Source organism: Peromyscus eremicus, chromosome 10, assembly GCF_949786415.1.
Source record: "Peromyscus eremicus chromosome 10, PerEre_H2_v1, whole genome shotgun sequence".
Taxonomy (NCBI): domain Eukaryota; kingdom Metazoa; phylum Chordata; class Mammalia; order Rodentia; family Cricetidae; genus Peromyscus; species Peromyscus eremicus.
Window position 1 is genome coordinate 71,813,244 of NC_081426.1, and position 25,607 is coordinate 71,838,850.

At 35.3% G+C, this 25,607-nt stretch overlaps 1 long non-coding RNA gene across 1 annotated transcript in view; it reads left to right on the top strand.

Moving 5' to 3' along the window:
* The first annotated feature begins 2,839 nt into the window (after positions 1 to 2,839).
* LOC131920554 (uncharacterized) overlaps positions 2,840 to 25,607 on the top strand; it is a 50,605-nt gene continuing 27,837 nt past the window's right edge. Inside the window, exons 1-2 of the long non-coding RNA XR_009381701.1 lie at positions 2,840 to 2,950; positions 6,677 to 6,762. This is a non-coding gene — a long non-coding RNA (uncharacterized LOC131920554). The remainder of the gene's footprint in view (positions 2,951 to 6,676; positions 6,763 to 25,607) is intronic.

Genomic DNA, 25,607 nt, shown 5'->3' on the forward strand with positions numbered 1-25,607 from the left:
GAAAGCAGGAGAAATAGTCTTCCCCAGGGAAGAGCACATAAAGTTGTTATCCATTCCAAATGGTTGCCCTGAAAAATTACATACAAGTAACATTGTATACAGGTGTGCACAGTTTCAATGATAAATGGGAAAAATCTCAAAATCAACGATTACCTCTAAATTCCCGTTTCCTTAAATTCATTGTAAAATTCATTATAAGTAATTTGTTCTAGCATTAAAAAATGAATAAAATACTTTAAAGATTTAAATGAATTTTTCTTATATCTCAGAATGCCCAGTCCTTTCCTAGCACAGATGTGTTTAGAATGTTCTTAACTAAAAGGTAACCATGTAGTTTATGGAAAAACATTAGCTAAGATTAGTGCTTTTGCTTTGACTGAAACAAATTATTGCAAAGAATATTGATGATTTGTTTGTTAATTTACTCTTCTTTCCTTAATTTAAAATACAGAGTAAGTTTATAATTATTTTCAATATTGCATTACATACTAGTAATTTAAATTGACTATAATCTGTTCGTTTTACAAACTTCACAACAAAATTCAAATTAATAAGCTCATGGCCAGCCTGGCCTACAGGGTCAGCAGCAAGGGCTACAGAGAGAACCTCAAAATAAATAAATTAATTAATTAAAAAGAAAAGAAAAGTCAATTGAAAGATTACAGCTGTATATTTAGTGAAATTTTTTAAAAACTGAATTTATGTTGAGCCTATGATTATTTTGGGGGTGGAACAAGAAGTACCTGACACCCCAGGTATTTTACAAGTCCAGAAAATTAGTCCTTTTTTTATAAACCATCTTAGGGAGAAGTATGGGTTTACATATGATCCAATGAGACTTACTATGCCTTTGGCAGAGACCTGTATCTACTATTTTGCAAAGAATAGAGGCTATAGCTAATTTGCAACAACAGGTCAGAGTGGCATGTGCTGTCCTGTAGTAGAAGGCAGGACGACATGGGTGTGAGCTTTCTGCAATGGTAATGCCATCTAGATGGATGTTGCTATATCCTAAAGGAGGATTTTTTTGTAAGAAGCAATGCCATGCAATCTTACAGGACAGATGCTCATAGGACAAACACTTCAAGAATAATCATAAGGTGGATAAATATTATTAACCTGAGTTTACAGGCTCATCAGTAAGTTATTTACTCATCTTCCACTTTTAAAATGAAAAACCTGAGCTTATGGGAGAACAGGGCTTCATATAGTGGTGAATAAATGCAATTAAAATTAATCTGTTATATCAGCTTTTAAATTATATTATTTTTTATTTTATTATACTATAATATAATTACATTATTTCTACCTTCCCTTTGCCTCCTCTAAACCTTCTCATCTTGAACCTTTTGACCCTCTTTTTTTTAAATTCTTGGCCTCTACTTTTTATTAATTGTTGTAATACACACACACACACACACACACACACACACACACACACATACACTTTTACATTTCTGAATATATAAATACAACCTGCTCAGTCTGTGTCTTGTTACTTGTTTATAGGGCTGGTCATTTGGTATTGGATGAACAATTGTGCTCTTTCCTAGCTATTTTCTTGCTCAGTTGTCTGTAGTTCTTTGTGTAGTGTTGAGGACTCCTAGGCTTTCCTGCATCCACTTAGTCTGTGTGACTTCTCTGTAGGCCAATCTAGTGAAACTCTATATGTATAGTGAACCTCCATAAGATGTCTTGTTGAGAAACCTTAGCAAATAAAGAAATCAGAGATTATGGCCCCTGAGACTCACAGGGTGGGAATTCACTGCAGGCCATTATATATCCTTATCAATGCCTACCTTGTCTGAGTGCTATAGAGAGAGAGAGAGACTGCTGGTGAATGATTATATGGCATATGGTGACCAACCTAGACGTATTGCTAACACTGTATAGAAGTATTCTCTATAGCAACTTGGGAAAAATGAGAAAAGTAGTCCAAGGAGTAGAAATTCTTTAAACACCAGCCTGTTAACAGTACTTTGTTTCAAAATCTAAGTATTTCACTCCCAAATATTTTGTAACTATTTTGCTAGTCTTCAAGTTCTTGTTTCATAGTCAGCATCAAGGGAAGAGTGCTTCCCTAAAATTAACAAAGCAAATACTTCCATAACAAATGGAAAGAACTGCTTTATATAATAATCACACATGTTTCTATATATGGAGATAGAGTCACTCCAGTGGAAGAAGAGAAGCCACAGATAAGTAGGGTGGTGAGTATTATTTTGAGTATCCAGACAAAGGAAAAGATAAAGCCAGCCAGGCCAGAGTTGGGGACTGATGATAAAAATGCATTATGACGGAGATTCCAGAGCCAGCACAGAAGGGGCAGCACAGATTGAGAATGAGACCACCCAGGAAGAATTCCAAGGAAACAAGAGTGAGTGTAGCAGTTTTTTTTCCCAGTTCTGCATTGATAGCAGTAACAATATCTCTCGTATAGTAGGTACTCAATAAAATCTTGAGTAAGCTCATTATGGAAGAAACTTCATTGCAGTAACAGATGTTTGAAAAACAAATCTTGAAAGAGATAGAGCCTGAGCACAGTTTTCAAGGAAGAATGGAATTGCAACAGAGAGCTCTGCAAGGGTGTTTAAATCAGGGAAATTATACTTGATAAGACACAGCTTAGCTTAATTTTATTCTTACACTTTGACAATTTTTTTTCAATTCATTTTTGCCTCCCATTTATCCACATTAACCTGTCATTTAGTATTGTCTTAGGGCCGTCTCACCTGCCTGTTGTAGCAGAACAGGTTTCAAATGAGAATGTTTTTGACACTGATTGAGTAAATGCTCTTTGGTGATTTTGTTTTGTCTATGGGATTAGGTATGGCTCATTGGTGGCATTAATGGAGAAGTTGAAAATAACAGAAATGAAATATGAACTCAGTGTCCCTGACAAGCTACACCTGAGATGTCAGAAAAACATGGGAAATTAGTTTATAAACGTGTAAGTACAAATATACAATTTCAGAAAATAAATTGAACATAATATTTTGCTTGTTATACTCTGGTGATATGTGCATCTAACAGTGTATACATTGAGTGAAAAACAGGGCAAGAATTTTTGCAGTGGTCTCATTGGATAAACCTGAACTTTTATAACATTTCACTGTCCAGATATTTTTCTTTTAATTCCCACACTTCATTACTCTTGACTCATTATTTTAAGATCCCAGGAAAACAGAGATTTGGTTACCACTTTAGTCAATGAATATTGTTCTCATGAAAGTTAATATCCTAGATAGTAGAATATAAAAATTTCCCATTGTTCTCAGAAATCCCAATAAACATTATTTACATTAATAAATAATACATGAAAAATTCCAATGCTCAAGTAATATGGAAAATATATACAAGTTTTAATGTGTGTTATGCCTATGGTTCTCTGTTTCCTCAAAGATTAATGTAATATTCAGTACATTTCAAAATTCTTCATAATCATGTTTTAACATGGAACAACTTTGATTGTGATGGGAGAGATATTCTAAAAAAATGTTTATTTAAATCATACCACATAATTCCATAAGTATTATTCTATGTAAACTTTAGAGCTTTAGTTTAAATTTATTTTACTCAATGTTTATAAAAGTAAAGTAACTTGATGAGTAACACCAAGAAATGAAAAATTGACATTGAATTGTTTAAAAAAAATAGCACTGTTAAAGTAAGATTTCAGTGAAATAATTGCAAAATAGCCTTGTGTACATGATGAAGCAAATTATATTTAACTTTTCAAAACTCATATCACTAACAGGATTCCCCGAACCTCAAGTACTTCCTACTCTAACCATGCATGAACAAAAATGAATAAATACTAAACATGAGCTAAAGAAGAACAATTATAGACATGCTAATATGAACTGGAGAACATCCTCAAAGAACTACAGAAAACTAAGGGATGAAATAGCACACCAATTAATTATCTAATACCCAATGGTCATCCCTCAAAGCATTGTAATTATATACATAGGAATATATTATATGCATGTGCATACATGTATATACAAACAATGAAAACAAGCCCAAGAATTTGAAAGAAAGCAGAGATGATTATATAGTGGGATTAAAAAGTATAAAAAGAAGGAGTAAATCATGTAATTATATTATAATCTCAAATTTTAAAAGAAAAATTTCAAAGTTCATTTGATATATGCTTTCATCTATGAAAGAACTAACTTAGACATTATCATTCCAATACAGGTAATATCAGCAGTATATTGAAATATCCCCTGTACTTTTTTGTTCACAAGGAGAAAACATTCTACAAAGCAGTTTTCATTTTTGAAATAAAAATAGGATGAAGAATAGATAATAGTGACATGTGGTGGTATTGTGTTCCCCGAAATATTGTACACTCTAAAAAACTTTCTGGGGTCAGAGAACAGAACAGCCACAATATTAAACATAGAGGTTAGGCAGTGGTAGTACATGCCTTTAATCCTAGCATTCCAGAGGCAGAGATCTGCCTGAATCTCTGTGAGTTCAAAGCCACACTGGAAACAGCCAAGCATGGTGACTCACACCTTTAATCCCAGAAAGTAATGGCAGGATGCAGAAAAGTATTTAAGGCATAAGGTTGAGGAACTAGAGCCTGGTTAAGCTTTTAGGCTTTTGAGCAGCACAGTTCAGCTTAGAGGAAACAGAATTAGCTGAGGAATTGGCAATTGAGGTAGTTGTGGCTTGTTCTGCCTCTCTGATCTTCTAGCATTCACCCCAATAACTGGCTCCAGGTTTGTTTTCACTAATAAGAACTTTAAAGATTTGTGCTACAGTGACACAGTGAAACTACTTCAATTTTACCTCCAAGGTGAGATCATTAGAGAAAGGCAATTTGTTGTATTTAGAAATCATGTTTCAGTAGCAGTACAGAGTAGTGAGAACTGAAATTACATTCTTAAATACATAAACAAAAATTGCCCTGCAGAGAGAGAGTTTTGTCAGAGTGTTATTAGTATTCATCTTAAAAAAAATTTGCAATAAAGGTGAAAATTGAAAAGAGAAATTTCATTGGATTAGACTAAAAATCTCCTGAAGCTATTTACTAATATTCGAAACAAATTGATCATATACTTTGCAAAATGCATACTCTAAAAAGTGTTTATTAATATAAGAAACATGAGATAATATATAAGAACTTTGTAAATTATTTAATGAAAGCAAACTTTTGTTAACATAATTTGCATCATATTTAATTTTATTACCATAATTACTTTTTAAAATACATTGTTTGTTTCCCAAGATTATTTCTAGAACCAAATCACATAGCTTGTACACTTCAAAGTATATCAGGTTAATAACCTTTAATTTAAAAAATAACTAGAGTCTAAAAACACTAGAGTTGAGAATGGTTACTCTTTTTTAATGATATAATGCTTGCATAACATGTACAAGACTTTGAGTTCCATTCAATACCTACACAAAATAAGTTCACTAATAAAAAGATAATTAAGGATAACACTTGGGTATATATAAGACTAATCCTGACAGTATTTGAAGAAAGGATCTTTTTACACAATTAACTTTCTTCTTTAAAACCCAAACAATTGATAATTTCGGGATTATGTTTACTTATTTGTGAGGTTGAGATAAAATAGTAAAGAGAATGATCAAAATAGGGATAAAAATTATAGACAAATTTCTAACTAGTCTTATTAAATTAAAAACAAAATAAAACAAACAAACAAAAAAAACATGAAGACAAGTGTAGGGGTGAAAGCCTTAGAGAGATCAGAAAAAGCCACCAGCCAACCTTATCTCACCAACTCTGCAGCTTCCAAATGCGAGCTACTTCCTGTCTATGCACACCTTTATGTGCCTTGCTTTTCTGCCCTCTCATTGGCTCTTAGCCCAGCCACCTCACTTCCTTGTCACTGCCTGTCTGTACAGACCTCCAGGTCTCTATGGTTGGTACTAGGATTAAAGGTGTGTGTCACCACACTTGGCTGTGTTCCCTAGTGTGGCCATGAACACACAGAGACCCTGCCTGCTAAGTGATGGGATTAAGGGCGTGTGCTGCCTGACTATATTTACTTAAAATGGCTACCCCTTTCCCTCTGATCTCCAGGCAAGCTTTATTTATCAAAGCACAAATAAAATATCACCACATTTCAGCACAAATAAAATATCACCACAAAAAATAACAACAATAATCATGGTGGCAAAAACACATTGTTGAATGGCATAAACCATATACTTGTTTTCTTTGGATCTTAGGTAGTTAGTTACTTATTTAGTTACTTAGTTAGCAAGCTAGCTAGTTTGTTTGATTGAGGAAGAATCTCATTTTGTAGGCTGAATTGCCACTGAGATACCGTATATTTCAGGCATACCTCCTACTCAGAGAAACACCTCTGCCTCATTTACCAAGTGAGAGATTACCGGTGTAACCCACCACGTCTCTCACATTAAATTTGCGAGTTTCTAAATTTTTGAAATTAAAGTATAATTCCATCACTTACCCTTTGCCTTTCTTCCTTCCAAACCTTCCTAAATATATAAAGTGTTTATATTTATACATATACATATATATATAATATATATATTAACTCCATATATATACACATATATATGTGGAGTTGATATAAATATATAAATGTAACATGATCAGTCCATATACTGTCACTTGTATGTATTTGATTTAAGGGCTGATCATTTGATACGTCTCTCTAAACAGGACCTCAGCAAAGATGACACCAATAAACATACTAACAAAGAAGGTGGAAATCTAACAGGGCCTCAATACTACACAAAGAACTATAGGTAAGTAAGGAATGCCAAGGGCAAGAAAAATGATCTTCACCACTGAAAAGCCACATGATATTCTTTTAAATGGAAACATTTCCTAGGTCTATCAACATAGATAAGAACTATGCTTAGAAATTATTTTTGTTTATTATTTTTTAATTTTTTTCATATAATAGTTTAATTTATTCTTCCTCTCCCCCAAGTCCTCCAGGATCTTCCCCACTTCCTTACCTAGTTTTCCTTTATATCTTCATAACATGATAGTCTATTTCTTCTTCCTTGAAAAATCTCCTCTATAACCCCCAGTCACTTAGTAGATAGAGAACATCTGTGGATATTCTAAATGAAACACACATATTTAAAGTATAGAAGTTAATAACTTCATAAAAAGAAACCATGTAATGTTTGTATTTCTAAGTATAATGAACTGTGAACCTAATAAGTCTCACCAATAATCTAGATAGATAATTGACATTGAAGAGACCCTGACACTATTATTCTGTTAAATGAAGAGTATTAATCCAGATTTGATTATGGTATTGTTATATCCACCAGTAAGATATCTTTTCACCCTCATCATAGAAATATCTGTTTGTATGAAATGATGCACACAGAGACCCACAACAAAACAGGTCTAGAGAATAAGAAACTATAGGATGTTCAGACCTAAATGGAACATATATACTGCATACCTTTATACAAAGGTTCAGGCATCATTGTGAAAGAGGTGGCACAAAGCCCATAAGAACCAGGCATGGTAGATGACTATAAGGAAACTGTGTGTTCTAGGCATAGCTAGGAAACTGCATATAGGAATTCTTAGAGGTTAAAACTGCACACATAAGATCTGGGAGAGCACAAACCACATGAATTCTAGGACTGATAGGGTAGATGGGCACAAAGTTCACCATTAGTCGATTAGCTACTGCCAATTACTACCTGCTGGGAGAGGAAGGGTAAGTTTTCTTCTAAGAGCATAGCCCCTGATGAGTCAGCCATACTCCAGTGGAAGGCCACACATTCAATAGCACTTGACTAGCAACTACTGGCCTTGATGGAGGTGGGAGAAAGATGCAAAGATGGATGGAAAGGGTAAGGGAGTCAGAAACTGGAAGACAGAGGAGGGAGGGTGACTATGACAAACACCATTGTGTGAAAATCTCAAAGAGCTAGTAAACATATTTTTAAAAAGAAAAGATAACATTGTAAACACGCAATCAGGAACCTCAGTATAAAATCTGCGCTATAAAGTTTTTAGAAATATTGTATGTATGCAATATTTACTAATACCTGAAGCCTCATTAGAACAAAACACATAAAGTATAAACTAAATAAATGAAACACTAATATATAGGATTTCAAGTTTTTAAAAAATGTGTCTAATGGATAGGCCCATGTGAGGAAGAATAAAAGAGAAGTTCCAGGCAATTCACTATCGAATAGACCGTGCTTTTCGGCAATGTTTTCAGTTTTCGGTGAATTTTTGTTGGTTTTAATAATGAAGTAAGCATTACATTTTCATCTGTTTACACTCATTTGAGGAATAACTACTTTGAATAAATAACTTGCCATAAATATAACAGAATCAATAATGTATACTAAATATTTTAGGACTTTTGTGATATAGGCAAATTTATAAATTTGAATAATTATGAAGAAAAAAGACTATAAATATGCAGCAAGAGTAATAATTTTTAATAATTAATTTAATGATTTTAATGCTTATATATACTGGTGTTGAAGATAACACTACTTTGACACTTGTTAAAATGCTAGGGAAGATTGTATCCAGGATTATTAAAATTGAAGTATAACATCAGTAAATAATCAATTATACTCAACTACAAGTACAGTGAGAAATGAAGATTTCTAGTGTGATGGCTATACTTGGTTGTCAATCTGACTACATCTGGAATTAACTAAAACACCAGAATATCTGGGGGCACATGTGAGGGATTTTTTTTGCCTAATTGGATCATTTGAAGTAGGAAGTTCCACCTCTAATCTGTATCTTTGAGGTGGAAAAATTCACCTTTAATCCAAACCTTTTTAGATGAGAAGGGCCACCTCTAATCTGTATCTTTTTTAGGTGGAAAGATATACCTTTAATCCAGACCTTTTTAGGTGGGAAGGGCCACACCTAATCTGGGCCACCCTTTCTGCTGGAAGGCTATATAAAGAGCATGGAAGAGGCAACCTCTCTTTCTTTCTACCTACTTACGCCTGCCTTGTTGGCAAGTCCATTTTTTCAATGGTATTAAAGCCTACTTCTTTAGGATTCTAGCCTTTATGGAAGACCAGTTGAGACATCCAGTCTCATGAACTGAATAATTATTGGATTTTTGGGTCTTCTGTGCATTGGTACCTGTTTATAAATTAGCTGGAACACAGCCTGTAAGTCATTCTAATAGAGCCTTTATATATAATATATATATATATTAATATATATATATTATATAAAATATATATATATTATATATATTTATATAATATATACAAAGGGGATGTGTTCTATATGTATATATACTTATACATACATATATATCATATACAGAAAGAGAGAGAGAGAGAGAGCTTTATTTTATAAATCCTGTCAATCTACATTACCCTGACTAATACGTCTAGCCAGGATGAGACAATGGGTGTAGGCCAGGATTTGGAAAATTACTAGGTGGAAAGTAGTAATGGGATAATTACATGACTTCAGCTGAAATCAAGACAAAAATGACCAGACAGCTATGGAGAAAACAATCTAATCAGAGCTAGCCATGGCAATGTGTGCCCCCAATCCTATTATTCTAGGAAGAAGAACGATGAGAATCTTAAAAGTCAAAGGGCTTCTTGAACTATATGATTTTGAGGTTATCCTGAGCTAAGGAAAGATGCTGCATGATAACTATTCTTGTCAAATTCTTGTGATTTAGATTCAGTGAAACATAAACTTCTGCATATGTTTGTGAAAGCATTTCCTGAGTTGTTTAACTGAGGTGGAAAAACCTACCATGAATGTCTATCACCTCATGGTCTGGGGTCCCAAGTTGAGTACAAGAGAGAGTGAGTGGAATATCACAGGAGCGTTTTCATCTCTTCCCACTTCCTGAATGTTGATTCAATGTGATCAGGCACATCATGCACAGAGCACTATATTTCAGGGTGGACTGTACATTCAAACCATCAACCAATATAATTATTTCTTTCCAGGAGTTACATTTTCAGGTATTTTGTCACAACAACAGCAATAAAATAATAACTCTAACTTGTATCAAAGAAGCAAAATGGGCTTGATTAGTCTTTGAGAGTAATTGTGAGTAGTTATCCAAGCCTGGTGGGTAAGGACAAGGGCATGAGTTTGAAGACAAGTTGATAAAGAGGGACAGAGAAGCTCAACTATATTATACTCAATGAAACAGTCTCTAGGGATGGCCTAATGGCTATTGCCATGCAACCCTGATGATCTGAGAGTGATTACAATGACCTGCATGGTGGAATGAGAAAACTACCTACTGCAAGTTCTCCTTTGAACCTTTACATGCACTACATTACATATGCATATTATGGCACTCATGTGTAAGTTTGCACACATACACACAAAATAAACAAAACATTCTCTGTCTCTAGTGTACTAAAGTTCTATAAGTCATGTGTTTTTTAGTAATTCTGTCTGTCTGTGATTTTAATATAACTTAAATAAATACATGCCATGTTCTCGTTGCATTTTTTGCAATGAAGACAAGAGTAACTGAAAAATAAAAGATGCAGCCTCATTCTTGTGCTAGTGAATGAAAGAATAAGTAAAGAAGTGACAATATCATAAACAAATTTATGATAAGTTTTTGAAGAAAACACAAATGGTAAATGTAGCAGGAGTACTTGTGGAAAGACCTTAGAAACAATAATCGGGGACAGATTTTTAACATAATATTTGAATAAGACTTTATTAACAGAAATTCAGCTCCAAGAAAATGGTTAGAAGGCATCCAGGGCAGGGCTAGCTGCCCAAGAGACCTAAGGAAGTCAGAGATATGCAAAAGTCCCCCATGCACTCTGTGCCTCCACACTGCTTTCACCATCCCATTCTTCATCAACAGCCAAGTGGCTCTCTTCAGACACAAGCAGACTTCCAGCTGGAGTTCTTAGTAACTGCTATCCTCACCCAGGCAAGCACCATCCCTGTACTACAGTGAGCAGCATCTGCCCAGTCTCCCAGTGCTCAGATCAGTCACACCTCCGGGCTTAGTCTCTATTACATTCATTCTAAATTTCTATCATTCACCCTTCAGTGTGACTTGCAAGATAGCAAACATGCTGTATTCAGGATTCAAACACTTTGCACTTCCCTTGGATACTTTTAGAAACCATTCACTTAATTTCACAATCTGCTCAAAAACTTTACCACAGGAAAATGGTCTGTGCAAAGTATGCTTAATTTAAATAGCTTCCCCTAACAAGCTCAGCTGCTTGCCCTGTTTATTCTCCACTACTGAGCTTACAAACTGCCATTATTATACACATGCAATATGCATACTATATATTTATGAGTACAAGAAAGGCTCATAAAAGACAAAAAGTCCTTAACATTCATTTTTTTTACTCAATTATCTTGCTTAGTTACAAACTATTACAATTATCACTTGATGGATGAGGAGACTGTGATTCTCATGAGTTGATACTCGACTAACAGTAACTCTGCCTATCAAGTATTTATGAAAATTTAATGATTGTTATCTTTTAAAATGTAGATATTATGTACTTTTAAAATCCTTAAAGTGGATAAATAAAACTGAAACATCAGTTAGACAAGTATCATCGTACAGAATATTGGAAGGCTTGAGTTACAGCTCTCCAGTATGTGTATGATGCTTCTTAGTTAACAGTGCATTTGAAGGAGATCCCTGCATACTTTGTACAATTCAAAGCTTATTCTCCTATAAGGGAAGTCAGACACAAACATTTAAAAAATCTGCAAAAGCTGCAATTCCAATTGCTAACAGGTACTGATTAAAGAAGTTTAAATTGTTCAAAATAATTTTAAAGGATGAACATAGTATATTGCTTTTTCTTTACCTGATTTATGCTCCACAGAATACTAAACATGGATTTCATATAGTGTCTAACTCACATAAACGAATCTGGATACAGATGGCCCCATTCAAACTGCTATCAGATACAGAATACAGATTTCTTTCTTCATCCCCTCATCTAAGGACTTCCAAATCTTTGTCTTATATAAGTGTTCATATGTTTTACATTCCCTTTTTGCATGTTTTGGAATAGCATACTTCTTGCTAATGGTAGCAGTTAGGACTAAAAGCATCTAGAAATAAACCATTTCACTTGAAACTAAGACAAATGTAGACACATCAAAAATAATTATGTCGAAAGCATTTGGATGAATATGTTAAATTGGAGATAAAAGAACAGGTAGAATGATTCCTTGATAAATTGGAATATTGTGTTTTGAATGGGAGGCGAACACTAAGCAACAAAGACAACCGTGAGACGACATAATTAAACCCTTTCATGACAGAAAATATTCCTCCTCTTGCCGTAGTTTGACGCTGTCTTTAGCATGAAATAAAAGGTTGCAATTAGAGCGATGCACTGCACAAGTGCCAAATTATGTTTATTAATGGATAAAGTACTTGCACATAAGTATTTTTGTGTATGAGTAAAAATGAAATTACATGAACTGGCTTTGATAAAGTAGAAAAGACTCTTTTGTGATGATATATGTATTTAAATGATTTTTAGTTTTAAAAAAATGCTATAGAGTGACTCATCTTTAACAATTGTTTTAGTCTCTGTCAGTTAGTTGCCTTGTCTAGTCTTTTTATTTATTTTTTTTATTTGCCTTGTCCAGTCTTAATATGAGTAGATGTGCTTTGTCTTTCTGCAACAAGATATGCCACATTTGGTTGATATCACTGGGAGGTCTGCCCTTTTCTAGAGGGAAACAAAGGAGGAATGCCTCTGGGGAAAAGGGAGGTAGGGAGGAAGGAGGGAGGAGAGACTGCAGTCCAGGATGTAATATATGAGAGAGGAATCAATTAAAAAAAGAAATGCAAAATACAAAACATTCCTGGGGCTGGAGAGATGACTCAATGGTTACAAAAACTTTAAAAAATGATCTTAAGAAATCACAGACACTTAAAAGATAGGTAACATTACTTTAGAAAATATTATGCAACATATTCAAATAAAATATTACCATTTAAACTATATATACACATCATAAAGCAAAGTAATTAATCTTACTTCATGAGCGTATTAGATTATTTACTGGTTGGGATGTTTATTGCAATAAATTGTAAGGTAAGCTGCTTTTATTACATCTAACTTAATTGTGAAAGAAAAAAATGGGTAAGAAGCAGTTATATCAGACTTGCAATCCATTCTTATTACCCCAGTTGAACTTGATTATATCCAGAAAGATACTCTTGCTATAGCAGTATGCATTCTGAGATAGTGAGGGCCAGTACATCAGCATACTTTGAGGACCAAGTAGTGTAATTTAGCTCTTAACAGTATTATTTGCAATACACTAAATTAGAAAGTGTATGGAGACAGCTAACTGAGATTTCAAAACAGGCCTTGTGGGCTCCTTGTGCAGAAGGCTAAGCATCCTGTGGCATGTCACTGGCCTCTCAAAGTTGTCTCATCTGTCAAAAATAAGACACTCCAAAAGTCGTGAGAATTAACAGACTGATGCTTTTGGAAGTCCAACCTCAAAAATACCCTGCTAATCAGTACAGCAAGAATAGTCTTCACTTATGAAGCAAAGTCAGCTGGCGTACATATGGATGAAACGTAACACAGGTTTTCTAATCAAGGGACCAAATTAACCTCCCATCTTGTTCATTAGAAATCTCTCCAGATGCATGTAAACGAAGTTCTTTATCTCCTTTTTGAAAATATGGTTCTGATGTTGAGTAATTTTGTAAGAATCTCCAAATTAAAGCAACTTCAGATAAACTGAAACATGCTTAAATCCTTCAAAATAGTGTCAAAATAGCTTATCCTTTTTTTTAGAATGAAAAAAGAAAATGTAGTATCAACTTTTCCTAGGAAATTTTGAGGCAAAATCCACAGAGTTTATTCATTAATTATGTTCTGATATATAAAATAATACAGCATGTCCATGTTCTATAATTACTTTGTTTAAAACCAAATTCTGATATTGACGATCCAATGCTTCATCTATGCCATTAGATGAAATTATCAACTTATATATAAAGGAATAAAACATTCTCTTTGTATGGTGTGTGAATATGTGTGTATGTGTCTCTGTGTGTTTATGTGCTATGGACCTGTGTGAATTTGTATTTTGTAGGTATCTGTGTGATAGTTTATACGTGTGGGGGAGGATTGTACACACACACACACACACACACACACACACACACACACAATATGACCTTGACCTGAGAATAGACTGATTATCCCTTTCTCAGGAGCCATTATTTGCCTGTGGCTCTGCATTTAGGGTTAAGGCCTTATGAGATTTTCCCCAATTCACATTGGCATGCCAAGTGGTCTTGTCATTGTTCAAATTTTGTTTAGGCAAACATATTTTTAGATTTCTTGAGTGCTGTTTCCTTATCATATATAAAATGATACAGTTACAGAAGACTTCCTTGTGCTTTGCTTCTTAAAATATTTCTACCCCATTTTCTAAAATGTTCTCTGAGCATTTAGGGAAGCATTAGGTGTGAAGGCCATACTGTAGATGTATCAATTTGGGCTGGGCACCCACTGTGAGTTGATCTCCATGTTTTAACCACTTGTGAATTTCTAGAATGACTTCAGTCTGCTACAAAAAGTACCTTCTTTGATGAGGGATGATCAACTATACTTCTCGGTGAGCATAAGAATAAGTGTTGAAAATGCAGCTAGGAATTATACTGATTTATGAAAGTTGCTGTGGGATGTTCTGTATGGCAAATGTGTTGCTGATTGGTCAATAAAACACTGATTGGCCATTGGCTAGGCAGGAAGTATAGGCAGGACAAGGAGGAGAATAAAGCTGGGAAGTAGAAGGCTGAGTCAGAGAGACACTGCCAGCCACCGCCATGATGAAAAACAGCATGTGAAGATGCCGGTAAGCCACGAGCCATGTGACAAGGTATAGATTAATGGAAATGGATTAATTTAAGCTGTAAGAACAGTTAGCAAGAAGCCTGCCACGGCCATATAGTTTGTAACCAATATAAGTCTCTGTGTTTACTTGGTTGGGTCTGAGCGGCTGTGGAACTGGCAGGTGAGAGAGATTTGTCCTGACTGTGGGCCAGGCAGGAAAAATCTAGCTACAAATGGCGCCCAACGTGCGGCAAGAGTTTTCACCTAAAAACTGAAAAAAAAAGATTATAAAATGGAGCTAAAAACAGCTTCCTAATTGTCTCTCTCAAATGAACAACAGCTGCGGGTTTGAGCTACTATGGCGGGTTCCTAGCTATGCACTCGACCTACAGTATGGCAGGAATGAGGCCTCTACAAGTGACACATTAAGCTACATGGTGGATTTAGACTTTGCTAGTACAAAACAAAAAAAGAGGTTTCTGGGCTACATGCTGCTTAGATAAAAACATAGACCCACGATAGCTCCCAGAGCTGGCGGTAAACCACCGCCATGTTGGGAAGCTGAGGTGGGTGGAGCCAGCAGTCACAGCTGCTACAGTTTAAAACAAGAGATTCACAATAAGACAGATTCAGATGTAATAGTTTAAAATGTGTGTAAAATATACGTAGGCTTAAAAGAGCAAAAAAGGTGATATATACAGTTATATAAACAAATACATAGTTTTAAAAAATAAAGTCTTTAAAGAGACAGTAAAATTAATATAAAAAATATCACTCTATATAAATAAAGCACTGATTGGCCAGTGACCAGGCAGGAAGTATAGGTGGGACAAGGAAAGAGGAGAATTGAGAAAGGAGGAAGGAAGGAGAGACTGGCTGGAGCGACTGCAAAGACAAGGAAGATGTAAAGTACCAGTAAGCCACGAGCCACGTGGCAAAGTAAAGATTAATAAAAATGGGCTAAATATAAGAGTGAGAGCTAGATAATGATAGGCCTGAGCTAATGGCCAAGCCGTTTAAATAATGTAAGAGTCTGTATGTTTATTTTATAAGTGTGCTCTGGAACTGGCGGGACTTGGCGGTGGGAGCTGGAGAAAAATTCTCCAGCTACAGAAAGTGGTAGTGGTAGATTCTCCTCTAGGTTCCCTGACCTCACTAGCCAAAAGTAGTTTCTTAGTTATACACTACCAGGTGTGGATTCCTTTGTATTGAGAGCCCTTAAGTCTAATTAGAACCCCGATGGTTACCCCAAGATATAAATCCCACTGTTGTAACCTTGGGGTAATTTGCCTTGATAGTTATTGTTATGGTTGTGGTTTATAGACTATACAACTTGTTAGGACTTGATTACTTTTCTTCCTTGGCAGCTTCCAAGTGGTCTTCAGACACTACAAGAACTAATGCTCAGGGAGAAGCTTCTGGGGTACTTCCAGCTGGGTCCCTCCTATGTATTGGAAAGATTTTTCTAACGCAATACCTGTTGTTATTTTCCCTAATGCCAAATGTAAAATTGTATAAACTTGTAAAACCAAACATTTGAAATTCTTTTGTTTTGTATTTGTCTTATACATATATTGTATTTTGTGCTTATACATTATGTTTATAATTTATTATGTTCTTGGATTCAACTCAGTCCTATATTTCATTTAGTAATCATGTCACCTTTGTTATTATACTAGGTAGACCTAGACTCTAAGAGCCTCTCAAATTTCCCCCATGTTCTTAACTATAATAATTGGAGTTGTTCTTAGTTATTTTCTAGACTCTGGCTCTCTTGTGGTTTATTTTGGGTTTTCTTGCTATTATCTTCGGTATGTGAAGTTTTGGAATTAGGTACAGCAGATACTTGATATTATTCTTGTCCTATGCTAGCAGGGTACAGCTGTCAACACAATGTACCCTTGACAATAGGAGCCTTTATCACATAGTGGTGGTGGCACTATTTTTTCAGGTTTTCATTCGAAAATTACTATGTTTCTTTACCTATACTGTCCCCGTGGTGGTACTGTTTTTTCAGGTTTTCATTCAAAAATTACTGTTTCTTTACCTACACTGTTCCCTTGGGAAGGAAGTCACTGGATGCTGCAAATACGATAAAGTTAGGAATTTCTCACCTGTATCGGTTTTTGTTCTACCTGAACTTCCCTATTTCTAAAAGAAAAGTCTTACTTGTTACTCTTCAATCTAAAATATGGTATTGGATGTTATATGTTTTATAACTTGCTCTGCCATTATTCAAACATTACTTATACACTGTTCTTTTTCCTCTTTCTGAACTTTTATATGAGAAATTCTATATTTTCATATTATCCTATATGTTTTCAATGTTCCAATATAATTAGCTTTTGTTCCTATGAATTATTAAAGGCCATTGATCCTTCCCATTGCAATGTGAAATTTAGTAATGGACCCATTAAAGAATTAATTATTTCTATTGTAGCATTTTTTTATTTATTCATTTTTTTAATTTTCGTTAGAGATTTTTCATACATGCATAATAATGATTAAATGGTTAAATCCATCCCCCATTCCCTCCCTTTCCAGTCCTTCCTAATCCTTTGCTACCACCACTACTCTCCCCTCCCAACTTCATGAGCTCTTTTTTTTTTTTTTAAAGTTTGCAATACAGATCAGTTCTACATATCAGCCACGGATTCCCTTGTTCTCCCCCCTCCCGCCCCCCCTCACCTTCCCCCCAGCCCATCCCCTATTTCCACCTCCTCCAGGGCAAAGCCTCCCCCGCGGACTGAGATCAACCTGGTAGACTCAGTCCAGGCAGGTCCAATCCCAGGCCGAGCCAAGCGACCCTGCATAAGCCCCAGGTTTCAAACAGCCAACTCATGCAATGAGCACAGGACCTGGTCCCACTGCCTGGATGCCTCCCAAACAGGTCAAGCCAATCAACTGTCTCACCCATTCAGAGGGCCTGATCCAGTTGGTGACCCCTCAGCCATTGGTTCATAGTTCATGTGTTTCCATTCATTTGGCTATTTGTCCCTGTGCTTTATCCAACCTTGGTCTCAACAATTCTTGCTCATATAAACCTTCCTCTTTCTCACTAATTGGACTCCCAGAGCTCCACCCGGGACCTAGCCATTCTAAGAATTTTCTTTTACTTTTTTTTTTCCTTAGGGTTCCCATCCCTCTGTTCCCACTCCACTTCTGTTCTTTCTTTTTTTTGGGGGGGTGGGTTTCGAGACAGGGTTTCTCTGTGTAGCTTTGCACCTCTCCTGGAACTCACTTGGTAGCCCAGGCTGGCCTCGAACTCACAGAATTCCGCCTGCCTCTGCCTCCCGAGTGCTGGGATTAAAGGCATGGGCCACTACCGCCTGGCCCACTTCTGTTCTTATGTTCATATTCTCTAATGCTTCCTTGAAAGCCCTTCGTGTATTTATCATACTTATTTCATAATTCTTATTAGCTAGTTCCAACATCTAAATTATCAGAGGCTGCATTGAATATTTTGTCTCTTCAGACTGTGCAGTTTATTGTTGTTGCTGCTGCTGTTGTTTTGAGATGTACTGGAATATATTTTTAAAAACCAGACACTAGGAAATACAAGTTAGGGTCAATAAATCTTTAAGGATTTATGTTAAACTAGCTAGAAATTAGGCTCTATTCTGTTTCCTATAATTGTAGCTAGAGGCATGCCATTTCCCTTATGTCTTTTATTTCCTTTTTCCATTCACTTGGCTTGGGTATTTCTGCAGGGAGATCCCCTCTGCAAGAACCTGTGCATCTTGTCTAGCTCCAGTATTGTAATCACCCTGGAGGGTTGCTGCGGTGGTGGTAGGCTCGAAGGCAGGGAGCCAAAGTCAGCCATGTAATCCACTGATAAAGTTTCAATTATTCACTGTGCCCATCTCTTGGGAATCAAGCTTTCTCTGAACTTTCTGTGTCTCCCCTAGTAGTGCAGCTGTTTTATTTTTTTCCTGTGTCCCCTGCTCTTTGTCCTGGATTCCATTTTCCCCATTTGTTGAAGCCATGATCTCAATTGATTATGGTTTGCTTTTATTATTTGTTTCTTCTATTGGGTTGAAAATGAAAATATAAACAGAGAAGGCCAATTAGTATTTCCATCATGGGGTGAGGTTTTAGAATTCTACTGTCAGCATCCTGATGAAGAGCTGGACAGTTTAATATTGTTCTTTTTTCTGTAGCACGAATCATTTTTCCCATGGCCAGGAGAACATTACATGTTTTCATTCTTTTCAAAAGAATCAGGTGAAGTTCCTGGAGACAAAGGAGACTTACAGAAATGTATGTCCAACCCCTAAAACTATAATCTTCTTGTTCATGATGCTCTGTCCACAGACTCCAACCACTGATCATGACTATGCTGCAAATTATCCTGTCTCTTATGCTTTTGGGTGCTTCTGTAGTATGTATTTTGGCTCTGGAGCTGTAAATTCTTCTGTCTCTTCAGATTTCGGAAAAGAAAGTGGCTCTGCACTTTCAATTATTAGATTGTGCTAAGAATTTATTTGATTTTTAAATTTTGCCTGACACTCTTTGTTGTAAATATGGACAGATGACTTCAAAGCTCTTCATATGACAGCTGTGAATCCCCAAATGCCCACAAAATTACTTGTAATTAGAAGCTGATTTCTATTGAATTGACATTGTGCTGATTATTGATACTAAACATATTATTGTATCCATTTATTTCACCTCTTTAAAGTAATGTAATAATATATGTATATAAATGTGTGTGTGATTTTAATAACAATAACAGCCATATCATAGACAGATTTCATGAGAACAGGGAAGAAAGGCAATTCCTTGATCTGTAAGTAAAGTAAAGACCTAGTAAAACTCTAGTGTTTATTTTTATTTATATTTCTCTGAATTAGAAAGTACAAGTTTTATAGATTATAAACTAATTATATTATAACCTCATTTTCATAAAGTTCAATGTGACCCACAGAAATGGAAAGTATCTTGCTTATAATACTCAGTTGAGCTTAACTAACAGTGATGAACTAATTACAAAATATAACAATTTATTATTTAAATGATGTAAATATATGTAAACCATAACAGCCCTTAATTTCATTAAATGTAGTTTTGAAGGAAAGCATATTTTCATGTCTCCACATTGAATAAAAATTAGAGTCAAGCAGAAATGTTCACCCTTTGAACATCAGAATACTTGGATATAGACTTAAATCCAAACTCATGCCAGGTTTGTTAACAAAATGTTCTGTATATTTGTATTTCTTGATATTCTCAAAGTAATATATTTAAGAGAAGCATTAATACCAATAGTATCATGTCATAATTGTTTCTGATATGATAAAATTGAAATTCTATAACTGCAATAAGAATAAACAAAATAATATAAAGTAATAATATGGATATTTCTTTAATGATAATGTTAATGCTAGTGGGCAGTGGTGGCACGTGCCTTACCCAGAACTCAGGAAGCAAAGTCAGGTGGATCTCTGTGAGTTCGAGGCCAGCAAGGTCTACAGAATGAGTTCCAAGACAGCTAGAGAAACACAGAGAAACTCTGTCTCAAACAAGCAAGCAAATAAACAAACAAACAAAATGATAATGTTAGTGACACAGACAAAATAAATACAAACTATGTATTCAATACGTGAGGAATTATGTCTTAGGTGTAAAAGTGTTACAGCTCTGGAGGGAAAGCTATCCTGGCTTTTGGAAGCCAGGCGATACCTACAGCTCTATTCTGATGGAGGATGGTTTCCACACAGAAATGTAGCAGTTATGCTCCTCTCTGGCTAGACCCTTTCCAGCTCTGCTCTGCTAAGGGAATTTTCCCACAGAGATGTACCAGACCTGCTCCTCTCCAGTGAGAGCTATTACAGCTCTGCTCTGCTCTGCTCTGGTGAAAGTTGTTCTTTCTCTGCCCTGCTTTACTCCAATGAAAAAGGTTGTTACCCAAATCTCATTCAAGGGATTTATTGGGAGGGAGAAATCCAGGAGTGTGGCTACCTCTGCAGGCCTGGAAAACATAGCTCCAAACTGAACAGGTATGGGGATTATATAGAGTTTCTTCGGGGCAGAGTTTCTCTAAGGTGAAGATTTTCAGGGTGAGAATTGGTCAGATTTCAATCCCTGAGTTTGGGCAAACTCAAAGATTAGCTGGATTTTATGCTCAGGGATTGGTTTTCATGCTGAATCTGTCAAGGGCAGGCTTTATTTCTTTGGCTCTGGTTTCCTTGACTGTCCCTTTCACTCTTGCGGGAGGCCAGCTCCCATCTTTTCCAGGGTTCTTATGAGGAGGAGAGAGGGATAAGAAAATAGTAGATAGACAGATAGCAAAGAGGAGAAAGATAGAAACACAGGATAGCTTTGGGAGGACCTGGAACAAAACCCAATGGCCTCTTCCATTTATTCAAAAAGCTTTTTATAACATTCTGAGGAGTGGACAAAAGAATTCCCCCCTTGCTAGATCAAACACACTGTACACCCAAGTGTACACTCTTCTAAACACCTGGTAAACATGCCCATGGTCAAATCAACTCTTTCTGCAGCCCTTCTGGGTAAAGCAAGCTGAGATTCTCTGGCCCTGAGTAATTTGGGCCTCCACATACCCTATATTAGATAGACATCAGGGGTGAGTTTATATTTGAAAGCATTTTGAATAAAGGAAACATGAGAAAAGTTTCTGTGCTCCCAATATAAATTCTAATAGCTTAGCATGCTCTATTAAACAAAATTTATGAGTAATGTTGTTAGGATCTCTTTGATTTCCTTTCCATATGCTATATAATATTTAAGTAGATTTGGTGATCCAACAGTTTAAAAGACTGCTTGAGTATTGAACTGGATATTGATGACTTATGCATTTTTTGGAGTTTATTATAGACATGTATATTTTTCCTCTTTTATTTCTGAAACCAAATATGTTATAATAGATTCATCACTCATAGGATCATGGAGCATCCCTTCCTCCTACTTATTTCTACTGTTAACATTTATCCTTTTAGCCTCATAAAACATATTCTTTAATACAGCTTGTATTCTGAATATCTGTGTATATTCACTCTTGCATTCTTAAAAATCATTTCACTCAGTTTATGAGCTTATACTATAATTACATTATTCCCCCTTTTTTCCTTTCCCCAAATTTACCTTTATACCTCTATTTGCTCTCCATCAAATTCATCCCTTCTTTTAACATTACTGATTATTACATGCATAGCTGTGTGTACTTAGAGATTTGTAAATTATTAGGACACAGTGGGAATTGTAAATTAGTTTATATATTTAAAGGAATGAAATACAAAATCCAATACACTTTTATTCTTGATAATTGCAGGCTAACATTGCATTAACATGTAAAATGATTCCTCAATTAATCCATAACCCCATTCAATATAGCTTCTGAAAATGTATTTGTTTAAATTATTTTATGGACTTATATAAATAAGTGTTTAGTAAATATTGACAGTATTATTCGAAATACATTCCAGTTAGCCAGTAAGAAAAAAAATGAGTAAGGCACAATTCTTTCCACTGATTTATTTGATGACTGTCTTCAACATAATTCATGCTTGTTAAAGAAATGAAAACTAGAAAATATGTTCAGAAATAACTTTTTTCATACTAAAATGTCTCTACTAGAAAGAAAATAGCCTCATCCAAAATGATGACAGAAATCAACAATAAAAATATCATATAATGAATGCTGTACACTTATTTTATATGCATGTCTTCCCTTATGTCATTCATTCTACCATAATATTTTATACAAACACTGTCCACAGAGAATTTCTATAAGTATGTTAAAATATGCAGAGTCTGACTTCATGGCTCTTACATTGCAAAAAGACTATCTTTGAATATATACTCACAAATTAATTACTTTGAACAAATACATGTAATGTGTACCCAAATAGTCTCTAATGCATCCCTAACTATATCTAAATACACAGCACCCAAGACCAGGAGTTTGCTTCCTGAGACTTTAGATAACTAGAAGCTGAAATCAGTGCTTCAGTCAGACATTATTTAGGTGGACAGATTACCATCTTGACTATTCTTAATCATTTAGATCAAAGTCTTTTGCTTTCTTATTTTTCTTATTTAACACCAGATTTGGTCAGTTTAAGTACAGCCACAACCTCTAACTTTGACCATTTATTATTATATTTAACAATGTATGATGGTTGGCCTGTGGAAAAAAATTATATTTTATGTCTTGTGAGGATGGTTTATTTTGATTTAGTTTTAAAATGGGATTTTGCCTTCTTGTGTCACTGGGATAAATATATTAGAGTTTTAAGAAACTACAAGGCAAGTGGAATATAAAAGCGACACCCTCAAGGAAAGATCACATACCATGTAATCTAATGATTAGGTTCTTGCTGGAACATAAATGCAGTAATGGAAAATTTCCTGACTGGCACAGGACTCAGTAGTCCCATTTACTCTCCTCTTCCTTCTGCTTGGTTCAGACTCTTTGAGACTGACAATTGCCAATAGCGGAGAATCCATGTACAGGATGCTTCACTGAGACCTAGCAGACACTTCTAACATAGCCCAGAATACCAATATGTTTTCATCGAGGGGGTAACTTTAGCATAGTACTTGTAATCAGTCAGTGTTTGACAGACAAAGGCTGCCTGGGTTACAGACTGAGTCACCGGGAATCGAAGGAAAGGAATGGAAAATCCAGAGACCTGAGAATTTGGCATCTTGAGGTGCAAGTGAAGACACAGAAATAATCAGATGTCATATAATTTATAATTCTTCATTATAGGTTAAGATTATTTGGTGGTTTTTCCTTTTCTTAACTGAAAAAACAATTTCTACAACATATTCTGATCACAGTTTCCTCTCCTACAACTTTTCCCAGATCCTTCCCACCTCCCGAGTCACCCGACCTCATGCCGTTTCTTTCTCTCTCTCTTTAGAAATCAAACAACACCAACAAAAATAATAAAAAAAAAGATAAGAAAACACAATGAAACACACACAAAATTCAAAAACACAAAAACCTGAAACTATATTATATAACCAAAGGACTACTGGGACAAAGAATGTCCAAACAAAGTAATATGAAACAAAAAAGTCAACAAAAATACCACTGAATTCATTTTTGGAGGGGAGGGGTCATCTATTGCTGGGCATAAGGCCTACTCATAAGTATGGTTAATGTCCCCAGTGAGACTCCATTGGAAAAACTAATTTTTCATTTGCAAGCTGATCTTAATCACAGGTAGCCTCCTGGTTAAGGATGGGGATTCAGGTATATTCCCTTCTCAATGCAAATACCATGTCTGGCTTGAACCTATGCAGTCCCTCTGCATGTTACCATAGTCTCAATGAGTTCATATGTACATCAGTCCTGCTGTTTCTGGAAGTCATGGCTTCCTTGGAATCATTCATCCCCTCTGGCTCTTACAATCTTTCTGGCTCCTCTTCTTCATAGTTCCCTAATGCCTGATTGGAGAGAATTGATGAAGACATCTCACTTAGGACTTAATGTTTCAAAATCTCTCACTCTCTGGACAGTTTCTAGTTGTGGGTCTCTGTATTTGCTCCCAAGCTGTAAGACAAAGCTTCTCTGATGATGGCTGAGCCAGTCACTGATCTACTGGTATAACAGAATACTGTTAGAAGTCATTTTGTTGCTACTTTGCTTTATCAGAACAAAAGCATTTGGTTTACCTTTAGGCCTAAAGTCAATCGAGTCTATGATTCATGGACTCCCCTGCAGTGACAGGCATGAGCTCTATTTCATAGAGTAGGCCTCACATCCATTCAGAGAATGGATAACTCTAAAAACTATAAAATCACCAAAAGTTGATTGAAACTGTGAAAGGAAAATTGAAGAAAATAGAAGACAGAAAAATTATGCCTATGTCTACGTTGTGATATATGCTTCATTGTCAAAGATCTAATTGTCATTTGTCTTGACTCTAAATCCTGACAGTTTATCTTGTAATTCTGGGACTGTCAAGCTAACTCAGTGAAAGAGATGGTTTCTGTGAGTTTTTTTTTCTTGTTTTGTAAACTTATCAAGAAAGATCACACATATTTCTTGGTTTCAGTCCTTCACCAAGTATTTAATAAGAAAGAGAACAATAATCATTCTTTTTTTCTTAAATGATAGAGTTCTCTATATTGCAGAACCTGGGCTGGCATCAAACTTTGATGACTTTCAGCCCACCCTCTATTGATTTAGGATTACAGACATGCACTACCATGCCTGACCTCTGTTTTCATTCTTATTCTTCTCTATACACATAAGAATGGCAAACATCCAATGAGACAGAGATAATGTATAAGCAGCAGACCATTCATTCACTCCAAAGAAAAGACAGGGTTATATAATCACAATCTATGCAGCCAAATTTCTCAGAAGTATAGTCTGCGATTATATATGAAAGAGTACAGTGTATCCTAGTTTTTTATATGATTTTACAAGATTAAAGGAAAAAACTATTCATCTTTTCCAGAAACATTAGATAAAAATGTATACCTTTAAGATAATATACATCTATGGTTAGATAAACATGTTTTAATGTAATTTGTTACTTTTCTGATGTCATAGAACAAAATCTGAGAGTAAAAAGCAGAAAACTATTCTAAAATGAAAGAATGAATGGAATTATAGAGTACTAATACAGAGTTCTATACACATACATGTATATACATAAATGAATTCATATTTGAATTACAATTTCTTTGGCAAAAGTCAAGTATTGCTTATACATTAATTTGAATTCTTCTTTTACTAACATGTCATATGGAAATTTAGACATTTTTCTCCATTTTTTGAAATCATTTTATTTTATTTTGAGATT